The sequence below is a fragment of the Globicephala melas genome, chromosome 15, assembly GCF_963455315.2.
Source record: "Globicephala melas chromosome 15, mGloMel1.2, whole genome shotgun sequence".
Taxonomy (NCBI): domain Eukaryota; kingdom Metazoa; phylum Chordata; class Mammalia; order Artiodactyla; family Delphinidae; genus Globicephala; species Globicephala melas.
In genome coordinates, this window is record NC_083328.1 from 58,456,649 (window position 1) to 58,464,110 (window position 7,462).

The 7,462-nt window shown below is 44.2% G+C and overlaps 1 pseudogene; it reads right to left on the reverse strand.

Moving 5' to 3' along the window:
• Nucleotides 1–312: 312 nt before the first annotated feature.
• LOC115839393 (protein POF1B pseudogene) lies at nt 313–2,067 on the reverse strand (annotated as a pseudogene).
• Nucleotides 2,068–7,462: the final 5,395 nt, after the last annotated feature.

A 7,462-nucleotide genomic window follows, 5' to 3' on the forward strand; every position in this document is an offset into this window, starting at 1 on the left:
AAATCTCTACCCCAACTAATTAATTCAGTGTCTAGGGAGCACCCTATTGAAAAATAGTGGATTAAGTCCTACAGTGTCTGTAATTGAGTTTTAATAATTGGTGCGTTGCTATACTGAATACAAAAATGTGAAAGAAAGGAGTCAGGCCTTGTAAATGGCTGGATAAACAAGTTACTTTTATAGCTAATTAATTCCATTAGACTTGCTAAGTAGTAGCATGATTCAAAATATTGATTGGCTTTAGTTATGGAAAAATAACAATTAAAGTACTAGTGAAGACACAAAAAAAATTCCTTTGAGATGGAGATTCATTCATGGACAAGTACATTTGTCTTCCGTTTCTCAATCACAATAGTCTGTGTGTCACTCCCTGGTGGTATATATTCAGGAGGTCTAGGATTGGATATTGTGTTCTGTACTTTCTAGTGTTAATAGTTGTCCTTCCACCACTGAAGGGTTGGTTATGAGATGAATATATTTCTTGTCTCAATTTCGAGAGTTCCTCTGACTGACACTTTATAAGGGAATCCTTGTCTTCCTGCAAGCTTGTCAGATCATGAATCTTGAATTAGAAGTCACTGAAACTTCCTTCTCTTCTTGAAACATCTTTTTGGTACTGATTTAATTGAGTCCTTAGTTTGCGGATCTCTCCGTCTTTCTCCGTTCTTAAGTTTTTTACCATCTCCATGTAATGGTTGCCAATCTCATCCATTTTAGCCTGCAGCATTGGGCCTGTGCAAGTCTCAGAAACTTGCATTCTAAGATTTTTCTTCTCTTGCTCTAAATTATGCTTACAGTATTCCAGTTCTTTTAGTCTATATTCTGTCTGATAACATACACTGAAGAGAGAGATTGTTTTCTTCCAATGCTTGGCACTTTGCTTGGCATTTTGAGGTTGAGTCTTGAAGTCCTTGCTGCTGGTGGTGATTATTTGCTCTCACTGATGCCAAGAGTTCTTCATACTCTTTTATTTGAGTTTCTTTGAATGCCAAGTCTTTCTCAAGTCTTATCTTGTCATTTTCCAGGGATGTCAAGTCATTGTGAAGATGTCCTCACTCCTCCTGTATGTTGCTGAACGTGGACAGCACTAGCCGTAGTGATTTATCAGACACACCTCTCATCTGCAGCATACAGCGAATTTGCTGTTCTGTAAGTTCTTACAGTCCTTTTGGAATCACTGATTCAATGTCTTCTGACTCATCTGTAGACTCAAAGTCCTGTTTGCTTCCTCCAATTCTCTGCATATGTTCTAATAAGGTCTGTATTTTTACAGCTTAGATCAGCAAGCAACTCTCCAAAATACTTGGGGGTCAATTTTTCATGGCCATCATCCTGAATTATCACCTGCTCATGTGCCTGGTTTGAGCCACCATGACACAGTTCAATTCCAGTGTTTGTAGAAATTGAATCACTTCCTGTGATGGTTTGGATTTGCTGGCTAGAATGTGATTGTTGACAGTGTGGAGAGTGGATGATCTGGGGCTGTTGGACAATGTGATGATGGCTGAACCTGAGGATAGCATTCCTGATCCATGTTTAGCTTTTCCACTCTTCTTATGGTTTTTTCATAAATAACATTATCTCTTGGAAAGAAATGGCCTCCTCTTAGGAATGGAGACAGTGGTTCCTGTTCAGGATTTTGCACTATATATCACCTAAAAATGGTCTGTGGATATGTAGTGACTCTCACTGTTGGAGAATGGAGTTCCTGTTCAGTATTTGGGGTTGTACGTAGAGTGCTTGGGGCACAAGTAGATATTCTCAGAGTTGGAGAATGAAGTTCCTGGGAACGGTCACTCCAAACCAAGCTTTTGTAGGGGGAGGTAGTTTTGAGAGGGGAGAGCACTTCCCATGAGCTGATGGGGTCCAACTCCTGAACCACCTTGTTCATGGGCCCACTGTAAGTCCTCAGTCACTCATACACAACATTTTGTCTGGAGGCTGCTGGGCTTGGCTTGACTGATGGTAGGAGTGGTAATTCTGGGGCTGGCACTGCAGCACCTCTGGGGACTGCTGAGTCCCACAGCTGCTGCTGCTCATCTCACTCCAATAGCTTGAGTTCATCATCTTCTCAGTGGTCAGCAAAGTTCTCCCCAGATGCTCTCCGTGACAGCAGCAGAAGCAGGTCTGGCCAAAACTGGATCCCAAAAGACATCTTGGGACAATTGGCAAAACTAGGAAGGGATCTGAAGATAAGATGATAGTAATATTTCAGTGTTCCTGATTTGGAAGGTATTGTGACAATGCAAGAGAATGTCCTTATTTGTAGGAAATACACACAAATATTTAGGGATGATAAGGTAAAGTGTCAACTATTTATTCACAGATGTTTCTGAAAAAAATAGTTCTTTGTACTATACTTGCAGATTGTCTTTAATATTGAAATTATTTCCAATATTTTTTAAAAATAGTGACATTCTTTTGTAATGGAAAAACTCATATCTGTTATAAAACCAATAACCAGCTAACATGTACTGGGAGCTTATTGTGTGCCAGACTTTGTTTTGAATGCTTTACATGTATGAATTCTTTGTCTTCACAAAGAGCAGATGCAGTGTGGCCAATAACTATCTTCATTTCACAGCTGAGGGACACAAAGTTTCAGTAACTTGCCCTAGTTCACGTAAATGGTAAGTGACTGACTGGGATTTGAACCCAGGCAGTCTAGTTCAAACTCCCTCACTCTTAATGACCATATACTCTCCTTTGATCCTCTTGTCTAGGTCAGGGACCTTAAATACCATTGATAACCCAAGAACTCCTAAAGTTATTCTTCCGTCTGGGACCTCTGTCTTAAATATTATAACTAACTACCGACTCAGTAGCTCCACTTAGAAAGCAAATTTAATATTTCAAAACTGACCTTCTCATCCCCCTAAAAGCTGCTACACCCATAGGCTTCCCCATTTCAGTAATTGGGAACCCCCTTCGTCCAGGTGTTTGACCAAAAATCTAGGAGGCATCCTTGACTCCTCTTGTCTCTCATCCCGCATACTTCCTATCAGAAATTTTGTTGATTCTACCTTAAAACACATCCAGAATCCAACCACATCTCTCCATCTCCACTGCTTAGATTCACTCACCACCCTATTTTCTAGATTGTTGCAATTAGCGCCTCACTGGTCTCCCTGCTTCTGTCCTTGCCTCATCCATTCTCAATAGAGCCAGCAGGGGACACTTTTAAACAAAAGCCTGATCCTGTCCCTCCTCTGCTCAAAACCTTGCAATAGCTGCTCTCGTCACTGAGAGAAAACTACAAAGTCCTTACATGGACTCCCATGGGCTCACCTCATCTCCTTTTCCTTTCTCTATGCTTTTTTCATAGGACTTATCACTTTCTAACACACTCCATCATTTACTTATCTGCTTTATTTATTATTTATTATGTATTGCTTGCCTTTCCCCCTACTCCCTAAAATGTAAACTCCAAGAAGGCAGCGAGTTTTGTCTGTTTGGTCCACTGGTAATTCCTAAGCACCAAGAACCTGGTACATAGTGGGTGCTCAATACTTGTGGAGTGAATGAATGAATGACTACACTACAGTCTTTCATGCTGAATAGGTGAAAGAAGGAATGCAGGGAAGGGTAAAAAGAAGGCAGGAGACAGAATGGGAGGAAAAGAAGAGAGAATCCTCAGTCTAGGACTGCAGAGAAAGTTCCCTGGTCCTGCCAGCTCCTCCAGCTTATCCCATGATCTGTGACTAGAAGTTTCTAGGAAACCACAATGTTTAGGAAAATCATTCGTTTGGGAAGACAGCGATGAGTACTTGACAGTAAGGAAGGCTTGACAATGAGATAGTTCTAGGCTCAAATCTAGGGCTCACCAACGTCTGTCATTTCCCTTGTGGCAGAAAGGCAATTTTCTTTTTTTTTTGCGGTACGCGGGCCTCTCACTGTTGTGGCCTCTCCCGTTGCGGAGCACAGGCTCCGGACGCGCAGGCTCAGCGGCCATGGCTCACGGGCCCAGCCGCTCCACGGCATGTGGGATCTTCCCGGACCGGGGCACGAACCCGTGTCCCCTGCATCGGCAGGCGGACTCTCAACTACTGCGCCACCAGGGAAGCCCAGAAAGGCAATTTTCTGACGTGGGATATTGTCATGTGCCTTCGCCTAGTTTCCAGGGGGGGAAGGCTGGGAAGAAGCAGCCCTTTACTTCACCTCCTGTGAGGGGTAGGGCTGAAATCCTTTCCTGTCTAGTCTCTGGCCCCAGGCACCGTCCTGCCCTTGCTCCTTTCTCAGGGTAAATCTTCTGGTTATCAGAACATGGGATTCCAGGTACCATGGCTGGCCACATCCAGGCAACCCACATCACTGCCCCTGGTTGCCGCTACTGTGGACCCTACTCCCAGGATGGCCCTGTGAGTAGGATGAGGGACAGAACAGGAGTGTTGGGGAGCTAAACCCAGAGGTCTCTGACATTGCAGATCAAGATAAAGGTAGACAGGGAGAGTCTACACAAATGACTTTTCCCCACCTCTATCCAGGTGAATTTTACCCAAACCTCTTAAACAGACTCCCTTTGTGTTCCTGTTACTGTAACAAATTTATTGGACATACTGGACTCAGTAGGGTTCAAGGAGAAAGCCACTTCATTCTCCCTCGCAATAACCTTTCAAATAAGATCTAACAAATCATCCCCCCAATGGGTAATAGTCATTACATATTATTCAGGTTATAAAAATTGCAATCTCTCATTCAGTAGTTTCCACTCCCACAGATAGACCAGCCCCAAGTGGGAAACCTGTGTGGTGCTGAGTGATGAGTAGGCTTCTTCACCATTTCCCAACTTCTCTTCCATTCATTCTTCCTCTCACTGCTATCTCTGGATCCCCCAAGACTGAGAAAGAGGGAACAGGGAAGAGAACTTCCTAATCATTTTCCTTTCCATTTTTCCCCTTCAGTGACACAGTGGTAGCCAGTAGTGGGTGGAGAGTCCAAATATAATTTTTTCAAATAGCACTGTTGTGATTCCCTCTGAGATATCCCTCCAGGGAACTACAAGCTGCAGTTCAAGCAGCCAGCCAGCCCCTCACCTACACTTGTTTGGGTGTGAAAGAGTGAAACTTCCAGGGACACATGTCCAGCTTAAGGGTCCTCCTAAAACCCCTCAGTCAACCTGAGGTGGGGTGAACTCCTCTTCCCTCCCCTAAGCATTTCCACAATCCATGCTCTAAAGAAATCCCTACTCTAATCTCTCATATGGTTCTTCACACAGCCTCCTTTTATATACTGTCTCAGTAGGTGTTGGGCTACTGATGACAGAACTAGTCTTGGACCATCTCTTCTGCACATCCTGTGTAGATGATCCAGCCACAGTGATAGAGTCTCATTCAGCATCCTGGATAAAGCAGTATTGATGATTGCCAGACCCTTTGTTATTTTATTTAATCCTCATAAGACAACAGTAAAATAAAATTGCTATCCTATTTTAGATATAGCCTCTCTCTCTTCTCTCTCTCTCTCTCTCTCTCTCTCTCTCTCACACACACACACACACACACACAAATACACATAAAGATACACACACTCATAGAGTTTAGGTGTTTCCTAGATTCTGTTGCTAAAAAGATGACCTCTGAACATTCAATAAAAACAAAACCACTATATACACGGGTATGTCAAAAGCAGGCCTAAAAATATTTAGGCTGGAAAACCCAACTCCACAATGGACAAAATGACATATTTGCAATCTAGGCGTTCAGGGTGCCTGAGGGAAGTGTTGCTTCTCAGGATGGTGGAACAATGCCTAGTCAATGCCTGGGAAGCAGCACCCCACAAATCAACAGCATCACATAAAACCAAACTGTAGGGAACTTGCTCCCTCACTGATAGGAGACCTAGACTGAACCCAACCTCGATCTGGGGTATAAAAGCAGAGTGAGAGATTTCCAACTTTAGGAGGAGCATAGGACCTGGCTACAGATGACCTGGGGTGAAAGGTAGATCCAGATAGGAAGACAAAGAGATTAATTCCAATGTCCAAATCCCAGACAAAGGAAGTCTGTGTCACTGTGCTGTACACTGGTAACTGCTCATCTGTGTTGAACGGGAAACGAGGTAGAAAAAGAAGTATAATTTAATGATGTACCTAGAATGGCTCTGAGGAGTGATTGGAAAAGGGCCTTCATGTAGGACAGCAGACTGCAAAGATGGGATAGGTAGCTGAGTTCAAATTCCAGTGTGTCACCAGAAGATAACAAGACATAAAAAGAAAGAGGGAAACATAACCTATTCAAGGAAACAAATTAAATCTCCAGACACCAATCCTAAAGAAACATAGATTTATGAATTACCAAACTAAGAATTCAAAATAATCATAATAAGGATGCTCAATGAATTAAAAGAGGGCACAAATAGGCAACTAAATGAAATCAGGAAAATTATGCATGAGCAAAGTGAGACTATAAACAAAGAAATAGAAACCATGTAGAAGGAAAGAATAAATTCTAGAGAGGCAGAGTCAAGATGGCAGCGTGGGAGGATGCAGAGTTTGCCGGACACTGATGGGGGAACTCGACACCCAAGGAGATGGGAGGAAGCCCTGAGCGACCAGGAAGGACGTGGTGGGGGAGTGACAGGGGAAGAGAAGTGGAGGCTGGACAGGACCAGCACCCCTGAGGGGCGGCTGGGAGATGGGAGGGGTTCCTACACCTGTAGGGACCCTTGGAGGCTAGGTGGATTGGGGGGAACTTGCCTAGCATTTCTGCTGCCCAGTCAGGCCCCAGGAAGCCTGCTGGGGTGCCCAGCCAGGTCCTCCACCTTCCGAGGCGCCCTCCGGCGACCAGGGTCCTAGGATCATAGGAGGGAGGACCGGAAGAAGAGGAGAGGCCAACAGGGAGGGACCCTCCAAGATCAGAGGATCAGGCAGAACGTGCCTAGTGTTTCCCTGCCCACTCGGGCCCAGGGAGCCTGCTGGGATCCTGAACCTGGTCCTCTGCCCTCCAAGGCCACAGGCACTCCTGGGCCCCTCCTGCTGCATTAAGCCTAAGCCCCACCCCCCACCACCCCAGAGCCTTTTCTGGCCCTGTGTGTCTTAAGCATAGGCCCCGCCAACTACCTAAACTCTGCCCCTGCCAAAACCCTGCCTCCCCACTGTCAAGGCTTTTTTCACTTCTTATTATTCCAACTCTTTTTTGCTATTGCTGTTCTGTTTTACCTTCCAGTTGTTGTTTCATCTATATTTTTATTTTTTTATTTTTTCTAATGTATCTGTTAGTTTTCTAACCTTATTTTATTTTTTACTCTTTGTTATTGTTCTTCTCCTTTTTTTTTTTTTTTTTTTTTTTTTTTTTGCCACCCCACGCAGCTTGCAGGAACTTGGTTCATGATCTGGGGGTCGGGCCTGAGCTCCTGCAGTGGGAGCTCCAAGTCTGAACCACTGGACTAACAGAGGACCTCAGACTCCAGGGAATATTCATCGGAATGAGTTCTCTCAGAGGTCCTCATCCTGGTACCAAGACCC